Below are 23584 nucleotides of genomic sequence, written 5' to 3' on the forward strand. Positions count from 1 at the left end.
TTCACTTGTATTTCAACTTAACTACTATATCTCTATCACTTTACCTTTTCACAGCCGGTTTGTATACCTTTTCACAGTACCCAGGAATTTGCAACCACACATTTGTTTCTGTGCTTTTGTGACTGCCTCTTCTGGAGAATTATTTGAATGCCTCCAGCTATTGTATCAGCAGAAAAAACTCTACAGTTTTCTAGTTTAAAGGAAGAGGGGTGATAAATGGGGGATGTCCTGTTTGCGAGTTCGATTTTCAGGAAGTTGTCAATTTGATAAATGTACTCAAACTACTTCACAACCATACAATCATATTCTTTGTAAGCTGTGTTTAAGGCCACAGATGTTGGTCAGAGTAAGTCAGAGAGCAGCAGTGTTTGTTGGACAGACTGGCAATGTACTTGGTTTGAAAAGCATAGAAGCTGGCTTGCTGTGTAGTGGTGGCAGGATTATTTAAAAAAGAATTTTGCAATAATAAGTGTTGAGGAAAAATATTGAGCAAATGGGATTATATTAATAGCAGAATGATAAAACCCTACTTTTAAGGTAACTCAGTTTTTATATTTGTAATTGTGTAGCTTCTTACAGTCACAAAACAGTGTAAGGTTCAAGTTTCTGCAGAAATTTTATAATGCAGCATTTGGTTTTGTCTTATAGTTGAAACAAGTGTCAAGGAAAACAGTTGTGCACAGGAGGGTTATTAAGAAATAGTTTTAGTAATTTGTCTAGGTGGGAGAAAATTTTGAAAAATGCCTATGTACATGGAACACTCGTCTGATCCACGGTTTATTGCTTTTAGGAATAATTATGTGACTGTAAAAAAACTAATTTTATTTGCCTTTCTTGCGATGTGCAATACAAGAAGATATATTATCAATTTCCAGAAAATGCTTCTCAGTGAACAACTCTTTATGTGCAATGTGAAAGTGCAAATACAGTCATAAAAGTAAAAATTATGGTGGGAAACTAAACTACTGATAAATGAGAACAAAAATCCAAGTTCAACTATGCTTCACTAAGCCATGACAATAATAGATCTTTTGATAATGTTTTCTCACCTAAAGAAAATAGCAAAAATATTTGTGAATAACTCTACCTGTACAACTGCCTTCCTTGACACTTGTTTCAACTATAAGACAAAACCGGAAGCAGCGTTATAAAATTTTTACATCAACTTGAACCATACGCAACGTTTTGACACTAAGAAGCTACACATTTAGAAATATAATAAGCTGGACTACCTTAAAGTTTGGCTTTTATCATTTATTCCATTAGTATATTCTCATTTGCTCAATATCCTTCCTCAAAACATATTATTACAAATTCTATTCTTATATAATGCTGCCACCACTACACAGGAGGCCAGCTTCCATCCCTTTCAAACCAAGTACACTGCCAGACTGTCCAACACACCCTGTTACTCTCTGACATACTCTGACCAACATCAGTGATCTCAAACACAACCTAACAAAGAATATTATTATATCGATATTACAGAATTTGAGTACATTTATCAAATTAACAACTTCGTTCACATTTATAGTAAAAGCTTCCTTAATATCGTCATGGAAAATAGGACAGCCTCCTTACAGCCTCACACTGGCATGTTTTTTGTAAATTTGACTCGATTTTATAATCACTAAAATAACTTCACGTAACCTCTAAGTTTCATTACTCTGTGATAGCGTAATATTCTGATAAATGCGATTACGTTATGCATTCATGTTTTTAGCTGTCTTCGATACTGACTGATAACAAGAGAAAAAACATCACGAAAGAAGATACTCGTACAATGTTACTGGAATCTTTTAAAGAACCAGGGGTATCTGATAGTGTGATTTACAGTTTTCACTATAAATCGGTCTTCGGTGTATTTTCTGATAGTGCAATGGGTAGGATATTAGTTCAGTTTCGGAGGTGGTAAATGATTTTTTTTAACGCGTGTAGGACGGAGTGCCAGCCTTTGCTCGCATCAATCTTCGAAGGTGAACGATCAGCAGGTTTGCTTCAATAGGAGGTCCCGCTTACATCTTCAGTAACATGGAAAATGGAATCAGGAACTAGTGATATAGTTGAGAAGATCTACTGGCTAATCTGAAGTCTCTCTCTAGAGAGTTGCAAAGTACGAAGTAGGTACGACAGCTGTAAAGTCTTCGCGGTCTGTGGGCGTGTACTGGCTTGGGACTTGGTACTAGTTTCCTTATCTTTGACTTCGGCTGCCCTAGCCCCCGATTCGCGCTTGGCCTATTAACGTCGTCTTCCCTGTTGGTCGTGTTTTCTGTTTAGAATACGGTGCCGTGGTCTTCGCTGTTAGTGTCTCCTCTTGGAACACAACCGTCATTAAATTCTTAAGTACATCGCATGTTCAGTGAAAAGTGCGCCTTATTACATGGTTGTCTTTTTAGTCAGTTAATCAGTTATTTGCTAATTGTAAAACATATCTCAATATGAAATAAGACCACGTGGGACCATTTACACGATTTGGTTAGTGAATCACTAAGCACATCAGACAAAAATATTGGCTACTCTCAGGAGCTATCCCACTAATACTATATAGAACTGTCTCTAGTTTTGGTAATAGCCTCCATTCGGCTAGGAAGAGTGTTCACAAGTTCCTACCGGTAAGTCATGTCAAGCTGAAACCTCTCTTTGAGCAGTAGAGACAGCAACTTTCTCAGCATGGTAAGTTCCGTCTATATCAGACACTTCTTAACCCCACATGAAGATCGGATGATTTAGCAAGCAGTCGACGTGCGATAAGTTGCCGTTTTGATAGTCAGATGTGCTCCGTGATATCGGATGTTGTGGTCTTGGAGGAGAGGAATGTCCATAGAAATTCATTGTGGAGATATGGAGGATAGGACAACATCTGTATAACTTGAAATTTCAAATAAACATTCAGCTTCCAGATGGCCAATGTAAGGAGTTCCCTCAGTAATTCTTATTTCAAAATGGTTAAGATGTATCTGCTATAAATGGCAGCAGCATGCCCCCTCGATTTTGAAACTGAATATCATCGACAGGGCTCGACAACCGTCTCCTGTACCTATCGGTTACAATCCTTTAATGGCCACTCTTCTTGCGGCCTGTTACATTGCTTCGAGTGGTATAATGTTCCTTGTTAGTTACATTGGGTAATCAGCGTTGGAACATCAACAAATAGGGCATCTTCGTTCAAGAACAGTGGCGAAAAACCGTTCTGTAAGTGGCCTAAACATACTGACTTTTGACTTCGAATGCTGTAGTTTTCCAGCTATAATACAGTTAAGAAGAATACGTCCATTTTTTTGCAGATGCTTCTCCGGTTCACGTATTAGGAAAACCGTTCATATGTCCTTCGACCGCTTCTAAAATTCACAGTTCCGCAATCCACACTGAAGTCCCTGGGAGAGGGTTCTTCGATCATTTCTCTACCGTTACATTCTCGAACAGCGCTTGGGACAAATGAACTCTTTCTGTACGAACTGTTACGATGATGATCGTTTCTTCCTATACAAGTTGGCGGAAATAAAATACTTTCAAGTTCAGAAGAGAAAGTTGGTGATGAAATTTCGTGAAAAGATCTCGCCGCAACGGAAAACGCTTTGTTCGTAGTGACTGTCATACCAACTCGCTTATCATATCGATGACACTCTCTCCATTATTTTGCGATAATGCAGAACGAACTGCCCTTCTCTGAACTCCCTCAGTTCTATCTGGTAAGGATCCCATACATCAGAGCAATACTGCAGCAGACGATGAACAAGCGTAGTATAGGTAGTCTCTCTAGTAGAACTGTTGGCATATTCTAAATGATCTGTCAATAAACACAGTCTTTGGTTTGCCTTCCCCACAACGTTATCTATGTCGTAGTTCCAACTTATGTTGTTCGTAATTGTAATTCCTAGGTATTTAGCCCTTAAATCTGCGTGATTTATCGTACGAATATAATCAAAATTAGACTGTAAATGACAACGTCATCTACAAACATTGTGAAAGAGCGTCTCAAATTATCCTCTACATCGTGATTTACGCATAGTGTCTTTGATTAGTGCTCAAAATGCTCTCGGTCCCCGGTTGAACGCCACCACCGCTGAAATCTGAATGAAAATCATCAGCTTTGGCGCCGAAGACTTCCGACATAAGTCACCGTTTTTCTAGCAACGGCCGTGGAAAGGGAGCGGAGGAGTGGACAGTGGTTCCAGGCACACCCTTGCCCATAGCGTAGGAAACTGCCTCTAAAGGCGAAGGAATCAGCAATGATCAACGGCATGAGGATACAGAAAGCAATGAAAACTATTGCATTAAAGGTACGTAATGTATATTCACAGGACATGAGGCGTATAGTTGAAAAAGTGTCATGATTAAATTCTCCATGGGCAAAGATTTCGGAATAGTGCCCCATTCGGATCCTCGGGAGGAGACTGCTAAGGGAGAGGTAACCGTGAGAAAAAATTGAATAACCAAGGAAAGGGTAGCGTTCCATCAGTCGGGGGTTGGGGGAAGTGAAATGTCAGAAATTTAAACGTGATAGGGAAGCTAGAAAATCTGAAAAGAGAAGTGCTAAGGCACGGTGTAGATATAATGAGATTCAGTGAAGTGAATTGGAAAGATGACAAAGATTTCAGGTCAGAAGAGTATAGGTTAATATCAACAGCAGCAGTTAATGGTACAAAGGGAGTAGAATTCCATATGAATAGGAAGGTAGGGCAGAGAGTGAGTTACTGTGAAATGTTCAATGGTAGAGTTGTCCTGATCGGATTCGACAGCAAACAAGCACGGACAAAGAGAGTTCAGGTGTACATGCCAACGTCAGAAGTAGGGAGTGAGGAGATACAGAGAGTATATAAGGATATGGAACGGGTAATTCAATACTTAAGGGAAGATCAAAATCTAATTGTTATGGGGGACTGGAATGTAGTTGTAGGCCAAGGAGTGGAAGAAAAGATTACGCGAGAATATGGTCTTGGTACTAGGAATGAGAGAGGAGAAGGACTAATTGACTTCTGAAATAAATTTCAGGTAGTAAAAGCGAATACTCTGTTCAAGAATAACAAGAGGTGGAGGTATAGCTGAAAAGCGATGGGAGAAGCGGGAAGATTTCAGGCATCATGATCAGGCACCAAATACTGGATTGTAAGGCGTACCCAGCAGCAGATATAGATGGGATCACAATTTAGTAGCGATGAGAAGTAGGCAGAAGTTTAAGACACTAGTCACGAAGAATCAATACGCGAAGAATTGGGATACGGAACTAGTGAGGAAGGAAGGCATACACTTAAAGTTCGCTAAAGGTATAGATACTGCGATAAGAACTAGCTCAGCAGCCAGTTCATTTAAAGTGGAATGGACTTCTTTAAAAAGGGCAACCGTAGCAGTTGTAAAGAAGAACTTAGGTACAAGGAAGGTAACTGTGAAGAAAGCAAGGGTAACAGAATAAAGACTTCAGATGATCGATGAAAGAAGGAAGCGGAGAAATTTATGAATGGTGAGCTCCATTTGGTTCCCAAGTCGTGCAGCGTCCGTAAACTATACAATTACCAAATATGGAGCAACCAGTCACAAAATCATGTTTTATTTATCGATTTGCAAAAGTGAATAAACAAAATATGATTTTGCGACTTGTTGCTGCATATTTGGTAATTTTAAGTATAGAAATGTTTTGGGATATTCAGGTATACACAAATAGAGCGTGGGGCAAATAAAAGTGACCCGGAGTAATGGATACGAATACACGTGAATATTTGCATATACCCACACCCTTACAGTTACTTCCAACGGCATGGAGCAACTGCCCATATTACTGGCAGAACTATGGAGCACATTAACAATTTTCACGCCTGATAGAGTTGTTAGGAAAGGTCAGTCTGGTTCGGGCCCCAGCCGGCCATCCAAGTCACCTGATGTGTGCGATTACGTTGTGTGGGGAGCACTCAAGTCTAAGATGATCGGCAACAAGCTTCATAGTCTTCAAGAACTACAGCAGAATATTTCGGAAGAGACTGCAGCAATTTGAGTAGTCCGGTTTTGATCTGCCTTCAGCACATTGTTGACCAAAGCTCACGAATCCCAAGAGATGAATGGTGGACACTTTCAACATCTGCCGTAATCACGTTAGTGCTGCATTTCCTTTCTTCTGCTATTTTTTTTTTTTGTACTCTGGAACTCTGTTCTCTATGCCACTTCTACTGTCCCATCCTGTACAAGTCACTTAGGAATGAAATACATGGAAAGTGCAGGAAAGCCAAGGCGAAACGGCTGCAGGAGAAATCTGAAGAAATCGAAAAAGAAATAATTGTCGGAAGGACTGACTCAGCATACTGGAAGGTGAAATCGGATTCCCGTGAAATTAAAAGCAAGGGTGATACCATTAAGAATGCAATGGAAATACCACTGTTAAATGCAGGGGAGAGAGCGGATAGGTGGAAAAAGTATATTGAATACCCCTACGAGAGAGAAGATTTGTCTTATGACGTAATAGAAGAAGAAATAGTCGTCGATATAGAAGATATAGAGAATCACGGACTAGAATCAGAATTAACAGACCTTTAGATGACTTAAGATCGAATAAGGCACAAAGGATATATAACAATCCATCAGAATTTCTAAATTCGTTGGGAGAAGTAGCAACAAAACGACTATTCTCGTTGGTGAGTAGAATGTATGAATCTGATGACATACTATCTGACTTTCGGAGAAATATCATCACACAATTTCGAAGATGGAAATAACTGACAAGTGCGGGAAATATCGCACAACCAGCTTAACAGCTCAGGCATCCATGTAGCTGACAAGAGTAATGTACATAAGAATCTAAAAGAAAGTCGAGGGTGTGTTAGAAGATGGATAGTTTATCCTTGGGGAAGGAAAAGGCGTTAGAGAGGCAATTGTGAAGCTGGGATTGATAATGTAAGCAAGACCACAGAACAAATAAGACACGTTCATAGGCTTTGTAGATCTGGAAAAAGCGTTCGACAACGCGGAATGGTGTAAGATGTTCGAAATACTGAGAAAAATAGAGGTAAGCTATAGAGAGAGCAGCGCAATATACAATATGTACAATAGCCATGAGGGAATGGTAAGAGTGGACGACCGAGAACGAACTGCTTGAATTTAAAAGGGTGTAGGATAGGAATGTAGTCTTTCACCCCTAACGTTCAATCTGCACATTGAAGAAGCAATGCTGGAAATTAACGAAAGGTTCAGGAGTGGAATTAAAATTCAAGGTGAAAGGATGTCAGTGATACGATTCGCTGATGACTTTCCTATCCTGAGTGAAAGTGAAGAAGAATTACATGATATTCGTAATGGAAATAACAGTTTAATGAGTACAGAATAGCCGGCCGGAGTGGCCGTGCGGTTCTAGGCGCTACAGTCTGGAACCGAGCGACCGCTATGGTCGCAGGTTCGAATCCTGCCTCGGGCATGGATCTCTGTGATGTCCTTAGGTTAGTTAGATTTAATTAGTTCTAAGTTCTAGGCGACTGATGACCTCAGAAGTTAAGTCGCATAGTACTCAGAGCCATTTTGAGTACAGAATATGGACTGAGAGTAAATAGAACAAAGAGGAAAGTTATGAGAAGTAGCAGAAATGAGAGCAGCGGGAAACTTAACATCAGTATTGATAGTGTCCGCCTCGACAGCTGAGTGGTCGGCGAGATGGAATGCCATGCTAAGAGGCCCGGGTTCGATTCCCGGCTGGGTCGGAGATTTTCTCCACTCAGGGACTGGGTGTTGTGTTGTCTTCATCATCATTTCATCCTCATCGCCACGCGTCAACTAAAGACTTGCACCAGGCGACCGGCCCACCCGATGGGAGGCCCAAGCCACTTGACATTTCATTTCATTTCAGTGTTGATAGTCAAGAAGTAGATGAAGTTGTGGAATTCTGCGGAATTCTGCTACCTACGCAGTAAAATAACCAATGATGGACGGAGAAAGGCGGACGTCAAAAGCAGACTAGCAATGACAAAAAGGATACTCCGGGCCAAGAGAAGTCCGCTAGTATCAAACATAGGTCTTAATTTGAGGAAGAAGTTTCTGAGAATGTACATTCGGAGCACAGCATTGCGTGGTGGTGAAACATGGACTGTGGGGAAACCGGAACAGAAGAGAATCGAAGTATTTGACACGCACTACCACAGACGAATGTTGACACTTAGGTGGACTTGTAAGGCAAGGAATGTGGAGGTTCTGCGCAGATTCGGAGAGGAAAGGAATATATGGAAAACAGTGATAAGAAGAAGGGACACGATGATAGGACATCTGTTAAGATATCACGGATTTACTTCCATCGTACCAGGGGGAGCTGTAGAGGGTAAAAAGTATACAGGGAAAAAGAGATTGGAATACATCCAGAAAATAACTGAGAAATTCGGTTGCAAGTGAAACTCTGGTATAAAAAGACTGGCACAGGAGAGGAATTCGTGCGGGCTCGCATCAAACCAGTTGGATGTCTGATGATTCAAAAAAGGAAAACTCGCGGTTTACTTGATGATTTTCCGTTGATTACTACCTACTGTGACCTTTCTGAGAGCAAATCACGGATCCAGTAGTATAAATGGAGCGCAATTTGGTTAGAGTCTCTTATCAGGAACGGTGTCAAAAGAATTCTGGAAATCTAGAAACATGGAACTATTTTGAAATTCCCTGTCGAAAGCACTCACTACTTTGCGTCAATATAATTGTCTTTCACATGCACGATATTTTCTGAATTCGTGATGATTATGTGACATTCGAGGTAACTGATATTTTTCGAAGACAGTATATGTTCCAAATCGACCTGTGCAACTTTCTATTCTTTATACTGAATTTGGAATCTAACGATGTAGAAAACACGGAAAAAAAGGGGGTGTCAAATATCCCGCTGACGACAAGGCTGTTAGAGACAGAACATTAGTTCGGATGAGTCATTCCAATAGCGCCTTAACAGATTTAGGGAAACCATAGAAAACTGAAATATGGGTAGTTGGATCATGTGTTGAGCCTCGTATCTCATAAGTACGAGGTCAACGTCTTAGACATGTGGCAACTGCTGCAGTATGCCAGCGGAAAGCACTTCCACGCTGTTCAGAGGCGAGGACTAACGTACGTGGTCTAATATGTTTGGTGAGAGTGAAGTGGAAAAGTGATCGTCAATATTAATCCGACAAACAGATGCTTCCAGTTGGCTATGTAGGCGAATTATATTCATAATTTATATGCTAGGAGAGTATTAAACGAAGTAGCTCCGTGAGCGGAATTAATGCGGTCTGTGGTCCCTGGAAATTGACATCATAAAATGGTCGATTACATCTGGCAATGGCAGTGCACATTACGTGCCGCAAAAATACAACCATTAGTCGGAATTAACTGCTTGATGGTGCCGTCTGATAGCTGTTTCCCACATCGCATTACTAGCAGCATTTTATAAAGCACTTCCGAGTGCTATTGTAAGCGTGCGCCTATGGTGAGTAGTCAAGAGCAATAGCTGAGTATCACAAAACATGTCCTAACAAATTACGAAGTAGCACTTATGTACATACATCTACATAGGTTTTCGCTATTTACATATTTCTGTAAATGTTTACAAGAAATATCGAGTAAAGAAAGTAACTTTTGTATTTATCAAAACCACAGTGTACCTTTGATTAGCATTAACACCTAATAGTCCACTATTTCCGTCTACAGAGTATCCAGGTAAGGTCGATACCGTTAATGTTTTGTGACACAAACTCTGTTTATTGCAGGTAATACAAAGGCAGTATGCGTTTTTGCAGTGACCTAGGATAATCCCGACTGTCATATTCGAACTTAAGTCTTCCAATGCTCTTTTAATTTCTGCTTCGAATATTGGTTCCCCTATCTCATCTATATTGGCACATGTTTCTGCTTTTATTCCGCAATCAGATAAGTCCTTCCCCCTCTTAGAGGCAATCAGTGTACTCTTTCCACTTATAGTCTTTCTCCTTTGTATTTAGCATTGCACTCTTAATGTTATCACTCTTGCTTTTAATTTCACCGAAGATTATTTTGACTTTTCTATATATTCGAGTCAGTCCTTCCGATTGTCATTTCTTTTTCGACTTCTTCAGGTTTATCATGCAGCCATTTCGCTTTAGCTTCCCAGAATTTCCTAATTATATCATTCCCAACTGGCTTGTATTTCTGTGTTCCTCAATTTCCTTGAACATTGTTGTACTTCCTTCCTTCGTTGATCAACTATGGTATTTCTTCTTTTACGTTCTTTGTACCTATATTTTTCTCTCCAACTTTTGTGACTGTCCTTTTCAGTGATGTCTATATCTCTTCTACTGCACTACCTACTCAGCTATTCGTTATCGCAGTATTTATAGCCTCAGAGAACTTCAAGCGTATCCCTTCATTCTCTAGTTCCGTATGCCACTTGATTCTTCCTAATTGGCCTCTTAAACATCAGCCTACTTCGTCACTACTAAATTGTTAACTGAGTTAGTATCTGCTGCTGGGTACGCCTTAAAATCCAGTATCTGATGACTGACCATCATGTATTAAACGGAAATCTTCCCTTATCTCCCGGCCTTTTCCTGGTATACCTCTTCCTCTTGTGATTCTTGAAGAGATTATTCGTTATTAGTACCGAAATTAATTGCAGAACTCAATCTTTCTCATTTCTAGTTCCTACTACCAAGACCATATTCTCCCATAACCTTTCTTCCAGTACTTTCCCTACAATCGCATTCCAGTCTCCTTTAACTATTAGATTTTCGTCTCATTCCGTATCCTCATACATTTTCTCTATCTCCTTATCCTCCACTTGCGACTATCGTTGTCGATGACGGTTTGCTGTCGATTCTGCTGAGAACAACCCAATCAATGAACATGATACTGCGGTCTGTCGTATTTATCCGTCGTCACCGGACGACTTTCCAGCAAACTGTTTCACCAGTACAGGAATCTGCATAATAGATGTGCGAGTACAGGTTGAAGATGCATGGTTTCGTAATGTGAAAGTTTGGGTCTGACCGTAAGTCGTGCACGGATAGCCGAACTTAAGGTGACCGCTCGTGATAAGTGGGAAATCAAGGTCTGAGTCCCGGCCCGGCACATTGTCGTCATTCCACTCTACAGCTCACGGTTGTCCATATTCGCAATTGCAAATATATTTAATGTCATTCAACTGTTCACAGTAAGTCGCTCTCTGTCCTACCTTCCTATTCATAACGTACCTTCTCTCGTTATACCATTTTCTGCTTCTGTTGGTATTAATCTCTACTGGTCTGAAATGAAATTCTTGGCCGGCCGGGGTGGCCGAGCGGTTCTAGGCGCTACAGTCTGGAACATCGCGACCGCTACGGTCGCAGGTTAAAATCCTCCCTCGGGCATGGATGTGTGTGATGTCTTTAGATTAGTTAGGCTTAAGTAGTTCTAAGTTCTAGGGGACTGATGACCTCAGAAGTTGTCCCATAGTGCTCAGAGCTATTTGAACATTTTTTTTTTTTAATTCTTGTCGTCTTCTCTTGTCACTTCACCGACTCCTACTCTATCAAGATGGAACCTTAGTATTTCTCTTTACATATTTTCTCGCTTCCCTAAGTTGTTTATTAAATCTGTTTCTCATGGTGACCTCCCCATCGACAATCAACACCCCGAGAACCAAATGGGGGACTGGTCCGTAATCTTTTGGCAGTGGAAAGATCATCATGACACTTTTTCAATCCCTGGTCACGTGTTCTGTGAATACGCATTATGTGCCTTTAATGCTGTGGTCTCTATTGCCTTCTGCATCCTTACGCCGTTGATCAATACTGATTCTGCCGCCTTTGGGAGCAGTTTCCCACTCCAAGGGTAGGAGTGTCCCTGAACCTCTGGCCGCTTCTCTGCCCTCTTTGACAAGGCTGTTGGAAGAATGAGGGTGACTGCTTGTGGCGGAAGTATTTGGCCGCACTTGCTGTTGATTTTTATGCAAAACTGAAGCGGTTACGAGGTTCGACCCCGGGAAAGGAAGTTTTGATTACTAATAGAATAACTACAAGTAGACCATGGTGACCTTTATAAAATCTTAGTACAGATATCTGAAGTGGTACACAGTTTGTATAACTAGCATGTTAAGGGTGGAGGAAGTCTTTAAAACGTCGAAAAAATCCGAAACTCGTAGCTTCTTCAGTTCGACGTACCCGTGTATTTTTACTCCATATGCCATTATTCATTTTTCATTTCTTACGAAATTTTCTCAATTGATTTCATTTTCGGTTTAGTGTATCACTAACAGGCTGATTACTTTAGATTTGTGTACTTCCACGCGCAGAGTTGCTGCGAATCGCCCCTGAGTATTCAGCTGTTTCGCACATAACGCTGAATAGAACAAGCCTGATAAACAAAGATGTTATGTATATTTCTGTTCTTCCCTATTTCATCTCATAGTGCTACATTTTATTCATTCGTAAGTGGAGGAAATTAGCACACTAAAAATGAAACAATCGAAAAGTGACCAGAGCTATTGTCAGTGTGATTTTGTTCATTGATGTAGTTAGGATCCGAGTACGTACTCTTCTACGGAGATAAAAACAATCGGTCGTCAGCTCCACAAAAACTTTTGTTTGGTTCACTTTGTCGATTTTAACTGTTTAAACTATTATCTTCAGTGGTGAAATAGTCTCAAATCATGGATAAGCCGATGTCGAAATGGGAATCGAAAAGTAATGCCCTTCATTAAAGAATCAATAAACAGAATCACATCGGATAAGAATGCACGATATATGCGACCAGAAGCTAGCAATAAACTGTTCCATTCACTTCTGCGATTTGACTATGTTAAGTGATTTTGTAAGAAAGGGCCCTATAATCTGATTCTTTAGCTGTGATTTGAGACTATTTCACTTCTGAATATGATATTTCAAACTGCTGAGACCGGTAAAGTGAACCAAATAAAGATGTTTGTGCAACTGACGACCTACGTTCTTTTATCTGTGTAGAAAAAATGTTGGCAGTGTGTTTATTACAAAGCAATACTGGTTACAGAAAACGGAACACATGCACTTTTGAGCTTGGAAGAAAAGGAAGTAAGACCAGTCTGAATGAACCATTCAGGTATCAGTGCTTTAAGAACAGCATTTAATAACTGTCTTGATGGTCGTGAAAGCGTTGTAACTGTGCTATTTCAGACTTGTGCTGTAAGCAGTGCCCCAGCTTACACTCTGTGTAGGCAGCGGAACTGCATGAATAAACAATGTTCTTTAACGAAGCAAGTTTTACTTTCAGGTGAGCGCTCATATTTGTCGACATATTTCGCCGTAGGTAGGGATCCAGCATCCTTCATTTACCGTCCTCCAGTACTTTCGAAACGCTTGATATTTTCAGTGTTAACATTTCAGCAGATGATCCTATGGAAAAAATTCAAGTTGAGTAGCTCACGTAAACAGGAGTCCAATTTTCACTGAATTACAGGATGATCGTAATTAAAGTTCCAGTTCCGTAACACTGCAGAAGCAGAACCACTGCTCAGAATAACGTCAAATTTGAACAGCTTATTATTGACTCAGGCGGGACGTCACTGAACAGAAAAAGAGTTACTAATAGATTGCGCTGTTAGCATCATACCGTAAATGGGGTCGCCTGCAAATCACAGATGAAGCGCAATACGACAGTTGTGGCTTGAATTGCACAGTGCACCATCCTTATTGTTCACTGTGAATGATTGCACAGGCGCGTCAATCAACAGTTGTGGCATTGTTAGTTAGGTAAGTCCATAGCCACGGCAAGGTCGTACCACATAGGATGACAAGGATTGATTTTTAATTTCCTAAGGCCATAAACCGCATAAAATCAAACTGACACCGGTTTTCGTTGCCATGGGGCTAAAAACTGTATATAAATGAAAATGACACAGTTTCTAACTGACATGACACTTGTGCAAGACATGTCCAATACGCTGTCCATCGTTTTCTGCCACAAGTTAAAAGTTCAGAGTGTGTCACACAAGGCTTGCCTTCAGTTCAGCTACGCTCGTAGTTGGAGCACCGAGCACAATAACTTTCAGGTAACACCACAGCCAGATCAGACGATCTGGAGGGACAGGTTGTAGAGAAGTGATTGATGACAATTCCAGCATCTCTGAAGTGCCTCTGCAGCAACTGCTTCACTGGCTGTTCAATGCGCGGGTGAGTGCCATCTTGCATATAAATGATCCTACCTACACATACACGCTGTTGAAAGCGTTGGAATGACGTTGGTGAGCAAAAACTCCATAGCGTTTACCAGCGACCGTACAAGTAACGGGACCTAAAGGACGCTTCTCTTCCAAAAAATGCGGCTCTACGATAAACGATGCCGTCAACCTGCATGACACAATCACTTTTGCAGAATTAAGTGGTACCGGTTGATGTTCGTGTGGATTTTCCGGTGAACATATTCTGTGATTCTCTTTAGTGACATGTCCTTGTTCTAGGCGCTACAGTCTGGAACCGCGCGACTGCTACGGTCGCAGGTTCGAATCCTGCCTCGGGCATGGATGTGTGTGATGTCCTTAGGTTAGTTAGGTTTAAGTAGTTCTAAGTTTTAGGGGACTGATGACCTCAGAAGTTAAGTCCAATAGTGCTCAGAGCCATTTGAACAATTTTTTTTTTTTACATCTCATTGGAGACGGAAATGAGCTTCGTCTGTCCACAGAGTGTTCCATGACCACTTATTGTCTATTTCCAGGCGAACAAGAACTTTTGTCTTGCTAGCAGGTCAGCAGGAAGCAACTCTTGAAACGGTTGATTTTGTATGGACAGCAATGCAGGTATCGTGGAATTTCGTACACCGTGCTCACACGCATATCCAACTTCCGGGCAATTCCCGTGCACTGCAAGTTTCCACATCACCGCTCGACACTTCCTGAAATGCTGTGACCACATCTTCGACAGACGTCGAATCGACTGCCTTTCTTCCATCGCACTTCTTAAGGGCCTGGTTCTTCAAATTTCGTAATCATTTTCTCCAGAGCCGTATCAGAAGTCAGACTGGCGCCTTTTTTCATCCCCTGAGTGTCTGGAACTTGTGCAGGGCTACTGACGCACAGTCACCACTCTTGTGATAGAGCATTACCAGCAGCGCGCAACCCTTCATGTTGAAAGTCATGTTGGGCGTCTCGAACGCAAGCTAAGTAACAGCAGCGTGCTACACATCCGTTGCTGTGCGTATTCTGTCGCATTTAGTGCCATCTAATGGTCAAATTTTCCTTAATTTATTTTGTTCCCATGTGGTTTTCCCCTTAGTCAATAACATGTTGCTCAAATTTGACGTCATTCTGACGGTGGTTCTCTTTCTACAGCGGTTTGAAACTGAAAACTTAGATATGGACAACCTGAACTTTCGAAGCTGGAAAATCTCACATGAACGATAGGACATACTCCTAAGGGCTTATTGAAAATGTTTACTTACCTCTGACCACAGGCCAGTTTACTACATTTAAATATATTTTCTAGAATTATGCCAGTAACTGAAATACGATTTCCAGCTCTCTTTGCAAAGATTACTTGCAAATCTTGTCATAATGTTTTTGTATGCTTTCACGACACAATATTCGCAATACGAACGATATAGTGATCTCATGTCTTTAACTTTTCGCAGTAGGCTTCTCCTTTCGTTCCTCTCAACAAGTAAAGGCCTAATAGCGTTCGATGATCACGTTGGTTAATTAAGTTGAGCACAGCTCAAAAACACAATACTTGAGATGTCTCGAAGTAAGCAATTAATTCTATAAAACGTGTGTTTAAATACACTCCTGGAAATTGAAATAAGAACACCGTGAATTCATTGTCCCAGGAAGGGGAAACTTTATTGACACATTCCTGGGGTCACATACATCACATGATCACACTGACAGAACCACAGGCACATAGACACAGGCAACAGAGCATGCACAATGTCGGCACTAGTACAGTGTATATCCACCTTTCGTAGCAATGCAGGCTGCTATTCTCCCATGGAGACGATCGTAGAGATGCTGGATGTAGTCCTGTGGAACGGCTTGCCATGCCATTTCCACCTGGCGCCTCAGTTGGACCAGCGTTCGTGCTGGACGTGCAGACCGCGTGAGACGACGCTTCATCCAGTCCCAAACATGCTCAATGGGGGACAGATCCGGAGATCCTGCTGGCCAGGGTAGTTGACTTACACCTTCTAGAGCACGTTGGGTGGCACGGGATACATGCGGACGTGCATTGTCCTGTTGGAACAGCAAGTTCCCTTGCCGGTCTAGGAATGGTAGAACGATGGGTTCGATGACGGTTTGGATGTACCGTGCACTATTCAGTGTCCCCTCGACGATCACCAGTGGTGTACGGCCAGTGTAGGAGATCGCTCCCCACACCATGATGCCGGGTGTTGGCCCTGTGTGCCTCGGTCGTATGCAGTCCTGATTGTGGCGCTCACCTGCACGGCGCCAAACACGCATACGACCATCATTGGCACCAACGCAGAAGCGACTCTCATCGCTGAAGACGACACGTCTCCATTCGTCCCTCCATTCACGCCTGTCGCGACACCACTGGAGGCGGGCTGCACGATGTTGGGGCGTGAGCGGAAGACGGCCTAACGGTGTGCGGGGCCGTAGCCCAGCTTCATGGAGACGGTTGCGAATGGTCCTCGCCGATACCCCAGGAGCAACAGTGTCCCTAATTTGCTGGGAAGTGGCGGTGCGGTCCCCTACGGCACTGCGTAGGATCCTACGGTCTTGGCGTGCATCCGTGCGTCGCTGCGGTCCGGTCCCAGGTCGACGGGCACGTGCACCTTCCGCCGACCACTGGCGACAACATCGATGTACTGTGGAGACCTCACGCCCCACGTGTTGAGCAATTCGGCGGTACGTCCACCCGGCCTCCCGCATGCCCACTATACGCCCTCGCTCAAAGTCCGTCAACTGCACATACGGTTCACGTCCACGCTGTCGCGGCATGCTACCAGTGTTAAAGACTGCGATGGAGCTCCGTATGCCACGGCAAACTGGCTGACACTGACGGCGGCGGTGCACAAATGCTGCGCAGCTAGCGCCATTCGACGGCCAACACCGCGGTTCCTGGTGTGTCCGCTGTGCCGTGCGTGTGATCAGTGCTTGTACAGCCCTCTCGCAGTGTCGGGAGCAAGTATGGTGTGTCTGACACACCGGTGTCAATGTGTTCTTTTTTCCATTTCCAGGAGTGTAGTATAGTCTTATTTTTAATTTCAATAGTATAATCTTATTTTAAATTTCACGTAACTATTGTTGGGAGTAAATTCCATTATGTTTTTCGGGTACGATGGAGCACTTGATGTAATTTTCAGTGACGCCAACCAAAGATGCCGTTTTTCGTCTGGTGTCACTTCTCTTAAGAGTCCTGTGTGCACCCCATGTAGAGGGAAAGGCATCTTTCATCTAGATTGTCACATGACGTGTTGAAACGTTCGTTCAGTCTGTGTCTTGGAGCTTCCGTGACGTCCCGTGTAATCACATTCGAGGCCATCGCTAGAATCCACACTCTCTTGGAGATGTGCAGCGCGCGAGAAGAATTATACGGCGTACGGCTCCACGGATATAATCGGAAGCCCTTATTGGCGAACCCGGAATAATTCTCTGCTCTGATACATTACCAATACCTGTAAAAAGACAATTAAACTTTCCACAAATTCAAGAGCCAACAATTAGAAGCACTACACCTCGTAACTCCTTTCACAAAAGATTCCGAGGTCGGAACGCTGAAATCGAACACGTCCACGGCCAACCGTTGAGTACACCGTCCCAAGCTAGCTATTAGTAACTCCCTCAGATAATAAAAACAACAACATAACAAGAATACCGTCCGATGTAGGGAAAGAGTCACACAAATATATCACTCTGAAATTTCTATGAAGGCGATATAATTTATTGTCCACTACTAATACTCACACAGTTCTTCTTCTTCACTAAAACATCACCGTCCAGCCAGGTGCTGACTTCGCGATCTGATTTAAGGGTACTGCCTTCCTGGAACGTGCATCGTAGCACATTTAAAGGCAACACCTGCCAAGAACACCGGATAGTTCAATATGCAATGAACGACCGCGCACGGGAACGCACTCTCTAAATGTCGCTATCAGGAAGGATCACGACCTTCCTCTCCCAACTTCTAAAAAACATTACGAAATGACGAGGGCTTCCGACTGACCTCTCGATTTTGTCAACTCTCAAGATGTTCCACGAAATTATTTAACATTCAGGCCTCTCAGCCATCCAGAATAATGAGCTGAATGAAGGCTTTTTAATTAGCCATTTCTTACTCAGACTTATAATGCTCATGTAAAGTGCTGCTTCCTGCGAGAATGTTACGAGTTTCTTTAGACTGTTTCCCTACACCAGATGTCATGAAAAATCACACGGCGCTGAGTCGGTGTCTTAAGCCCAGAACAATGTCGGAGGACTGGGGAAAGACCGCGTCATCAAATGCAAAAAAAAAAAAAAAAAGCCTCCTTCTCAAATAATCAGAGACTTTTGTAGACAACTGCCGCACCAAGCGAGACCAAGAAATGATATTACGGGGCAAAATATGCAGGGACTCCATCATTGTGAAAAAATTGCTTTTACATGTCGTATTCATGAGGTCCGCAAGATGATTCGTTAAAGCAACATGTCCAGTTCCTCTATCACACAGCACTATACATTTCCCCAGAAATGGTGTTATAAAACCGTCTCTAAACCGGTCTGCGAACTTATACCTCAGTTATGATGTAGACTTGAATGACGGCTTCACCCACATTTCATAAAGTTAATCATTCAAAAGTAATCGCACATTTCATAAAATTCAACATTCCAAAATAATTTGAGTGCTGGGAACGATGTTTCGCAAAACTTAAGGACGATCTGGATAAACTAACGTAAACTATGAACTTCTAGGTGGAAATGAATGCAGCTGCGAGGGTAAGGTCTCCCAAAAGTATACACAAATCTGGACATTGCACGACGTGAGGTCACCGTGACTACGTCACCAAATGTGTGTGGCCGCGCAGCGCGAGACAGCTGAAGGAACGAGAAAAAGCGATGAGCGCTACGGTGCACAGTGCTGGTGTTCTTTATTACAACATGGCTTGGAAACAACATTTGGATGTCTTTACACGAGCAACAATCATCGAGAAACTGCATGAAGCGACATGTGTAGCACAGGAGCTTCGTTTTGCTTACAGCATTGCTTCGCGTGTATGGAGATCGTTCCAAACAACGGGCACTGCTGCCCGAAGGAGACCACGATCAGCTACAGCAACAAAAGACCACTACGTTGTCAACAGGCTAGAAGGGACTTACGTGAAACCGCGCGGGTATTGCAACCACATTTAAGAGTACTACAGAGCACGTAGTCTCATACTACATAGTGGCATAGTTGCTGTATTGGGTGATATCTTTGCCCGACGACCAGTACGTCGTGTTCCGTTGACTCACATACATCGGCGAAACCGTTTGCGATCGTGCTGGGAACATGGGGACTGGACGAACGAAGAGCGGAAGCGCGTGCACTTCTCGGATGAAAGCAGATGCAGTTTGAGCAGTGATTCTGGAAGTGCCGTCAAGTAGCGAGACTTGGAAACACGTAATGCACCCAACAACATGCTTGTTTTTGTGGTCCAACTGTTACGGTGTGGGGAGGCATAATGCTGCATTGGCGAACTGACTTCCAAGTCTCTGAACACGATACCGGTCAAGGTTGATGTGACACTGTATGTCTTACCCATGTGCGTTACTTCAGGGGCTCATTCGGACTCTGCTTCATTTTTATGGTTGCCAATGCATGACATCGCCGAAGAGCGCAACTCTTGGAACGATAGGATATTCTGCGAATAAACTCGCCGGTCCGTTCCCCTGAACCAAATCCCACAGAGCACTATTGGAATTCGTTGGAGAGGCGTATTGCAGAACGTTCATGCATCAGTTACCATCCTGCAGTTGTCGTTCGGGCTGGTGCATTAATAGAGCGCCCTATGACAGTAACTGATTACCAATCTTGTACCAGCGTGGGAGCACCTTCCACACCACGCACAGTCGAGCGTGGTAATCTCAGTCCTGTTAAGAACCGTGTCCTGCGTTTTGTTGTGTCCTGGGTACCGTTATAAATCGCAGTAGCTTCTCTGCAGTTTTTTCAGTTTGGCTCATTGCGTATTATTTCTTTTAGTTACCTTCTGTAATGTACTGTACCGTTCAGTCTTGTAGCCGTTTTCTCTCTGTATAGGGCAAGTTTCGTCTAGCTATCTTACTTGGTAGTGAAAAAGCACACGAAAATTACTTTCGTCCTTAGCTTTTACACACCAGTATACCAGTCAAAATTCGTTGAACACATGCGTAAATTATCTGAGTTTCTTTGCTTTCCACGTAGATAACAAATGCAATATCAATAAGAAACAATATAATTTGTATTACAAGTCCTGTTAACAATTAAGCAAAGTGAAGCGTTTAGAATCTGCAAATAAAGTCCATATTGCTTTGAAACTACTGTCCACTGTTATTTTCTTGAATCTGCATCACAGGTGCTACTGGGATGTTTCAGACACATCCGCTCACATCTGATCTCCACATGCACGAATTCTTAAGGTAGATATGACGTATACAGCCATCTTCCAGAAACGACTTTTATAGTACGCCATTTGCTTTGTGACAGAGAGACTATTGCAGATCGGCCACATGCACCATTTATCATCCAGCAGCTGTGAACCTCGGTGGCGGAGGAATGGGACGCTCTACGCTGGCCACCAGCGTGAGTGCCGTTGCAGAGCATGCATTGCCGTCATTATTTCCATTTTTACGGGGAGTGTATTGAAGGTAAGTGGAAACGTCGTGTGGCTATAGAAAGCTTGCAGGCGTCAGGAGCGCCAGTACACTTCCAATACATACATATAAACATGTACAACAAGTTACAAACTGTTGTGGCATTACATATGTCAATACCTGACTGATACAGATACACTGATGCGCCAGAACATTAGTGCCCATCGCGAGATGAATGCCGCTAATAGGCGCTGCGGACTCGTGACGGAGGGAAGCAAGGCGGAGCAGAGATTAATGTTGAATCATCCCGCCGACAACATGGGCTGCGAATGAGGGAATCCACTGACATAAAAGAATTTGTTGAAAGGTTATATGTAGCCTTACGGCACCAGGGAACGAGGATCTCGGAAACATTGAAGCTAGTCAACTGTTCGCGTGCTACTGTTGTGGCATCTATAGAAAGTGTTTGAAGAATGTCGAAAGAACGACTGGGGGTCTAGGTGTTGGTCGTTCACGTTCACGTTCTAACATGGTCTGTAAAGCCACATAAGTCGCAAAGTATGGAAGATCTGACGAAACAGTGCAATGCAAGTTTTTCGGAGCACGCCGTTTAATACAGAGATGAACATGAGGATTTGCAGCAGGCGACCCGTTTGTGTTGCCATCTTGACCCATCGACGTCGTCCTTTAGGAATGCAGAGGGCACAGGAGAACCAAAATAAATGATTGATGTAATTGTAGCTTTCACACCTTCATATTACGCAAAATGTTATTAGCAAATTAGAATGAAAATGAATGAAGTTCCCTATAGGCACACTAGCTGTTTATTGTAGTGCTGTCAAAGACCCACGACGGGTTATGCATTTTAAGAGGCTCGGAAGCCCTATCTTTCCCATGTTAAAATAGCGCTTATAAATTGCATGTTTTCTTCGAAAGCTAGGAAGTGGATATTTTACAGGTTATTTATTGGAGTATTTACTACAACTTAACACAGAAATTAAAAAGAAATTGAATTCAGTTGTTAGAGATTAATTTTTTTCTATTACAATGAAAATTCGCTACCTTTTTTGTGCCATCTTTGTTTAGAAAATTCGCTACTTTTTGTGCCACTTTTATTTATATATTCAACGATAAATAGTTTTTTAAGGCAGAAGAGACTGTGTAACATTTCAAGAAAAATTGAAACAAACTGGTTTATTTTAGATACATATAATTTATACAAAAAAATAACACATTTGGGGACCTAGCGACAAAGTTCGGATTACCTTTTCAGCGTATTCCAGCTCCATAGGACGAACTATCCTCATCTTCTGCCAACTCCTCCTCCAGCTTCCTCTTTGTCCTCCTTCTGTTTACTCTGGCTGGTATTTGTAGGCTATTTACAGCCCTGTCAGCAGCCCGAAGACGTTCCTCGTCTAAAGTATGCATCGTTCGTACCATGTTCAAACCTGTCTTCATTTCCCCGTTTCGAAATACTATGCACCTTACAACGTTACCATCATTGAAAGTAGCAATAGCATCAGACTCACCAAAGTGGTGTTTTTATTCCATCAAACACAGTCTTCCGGCTTCTTGACAATATAACACTATTTACACTTTCATTGGGGTTCCGATAGTTTTCATGAACTCACTTGTTCAACAGTTCAAAAGCTGCTAAGTCTATGAAAATAGGTTTCATCTCCTCCATTACCGCATCAGGCAGACTATGGTTATGGGTGATCACTTTACCAGTTATCAATCTCTTGTTGTACTTACACCAACTGTTTTCTCCTTTGGGACACAAGTAATAACGGGAACTTACATCGGTTGAAAAAGTATTAAGGAAAAGAGCGCAACCAGGCTTCTTCATTTCATTGACACTGTGTGTGTTTTGCTTAATAGCCATTCATTACAGTTATGTATTTTGTAAATTGCACTGTTAGTTAACCTTCCTTTCCCATCCAATCCTTTACCACCTGAGTTTTTGTTTTTTGTACGAAGCTTTCAGTCGACGAAGTCTAGATCCCATTCGTTTCTGTACGTGTACAGTACACTCAATTTTCTGCACTACATCATCATCACAGGCTTTAATTCTTGAATATGTTTGAAACTTTTAGAATCACCGCCACCAAGGTAATCAACGTGCCGCATTTTATCACACGCAGCAGAACGCTGAAATACGCTAGCAACACCAGCCACTTCCATTCCTCCACTACTGTCACTATAGTTAGCTGTGCAATTATTTTCATGTGCACCTTTATTTTTTTGTGTACACCTAGAATTTTTAGATACTACTGCTACATCTAAAACTTTCTCTGTGTACACCCTGGTGGCCGATACTACACCATAGGAGATGTCTCTCGCCATTTATGCCAGGTACCATCAAGTGATGTTGTCAGGTCTCTATTACCACTGTTCTCTACTACTGCCTCTTCCACAGCTTTCTTTATAGATTCTACACAGACATCTTCTACTTTGGACACTATAAATCTATTACACTTCGTAAACTTGGTTGTTCTGAAAGATTGATCGCACCACAGAAAACTGCACCTGCAGTAGTACACTTACCAATTGTACGCAAGGCATAAACAAATCTAATGTTGTGTTCATAGATTTTGCTAGCATTTTCTTCATTTGGCGTTACTGCAGCACTGTTCCAAAAGGTGCTCATGTATGAATACTTACCACACCTTAGTTCCATTTCGCTGGCAAATCCTACATGATTCTTTATAGTGAGTTCCAGACCGACTTCACTGCACTTACGCACGTTGCAAAAATTCCGTTGGGAACTGATTTATCAAATATTTCATTCACATACGATTCGGCTACAGAACATTCATACTTTTCACTAACTGAACCAAGCTTCCTCTGCGAGTACTTTCATTCTCACTGCATTGCAATGCGCAGGTGTAACAGCAAGGTTAGGTTCAC

The sequence above is a fragment of the Schistocerca nitens genome, chromosome 4 (genome assembly GCF_023898315.1).
Source record: "Schistocerca nitens isolate TAMUIC-IGC-003100 chromosome 4, iqSchNite1.1, whole genome shotgun sequence".
Classification (NCBI taxonomy): domain Eukaryota; kingdom Metazoa; phylum Arthropoda; class Insecta; order Orthoptera; family Acrididae; genus Schistocerca; species Schistocerca nitens.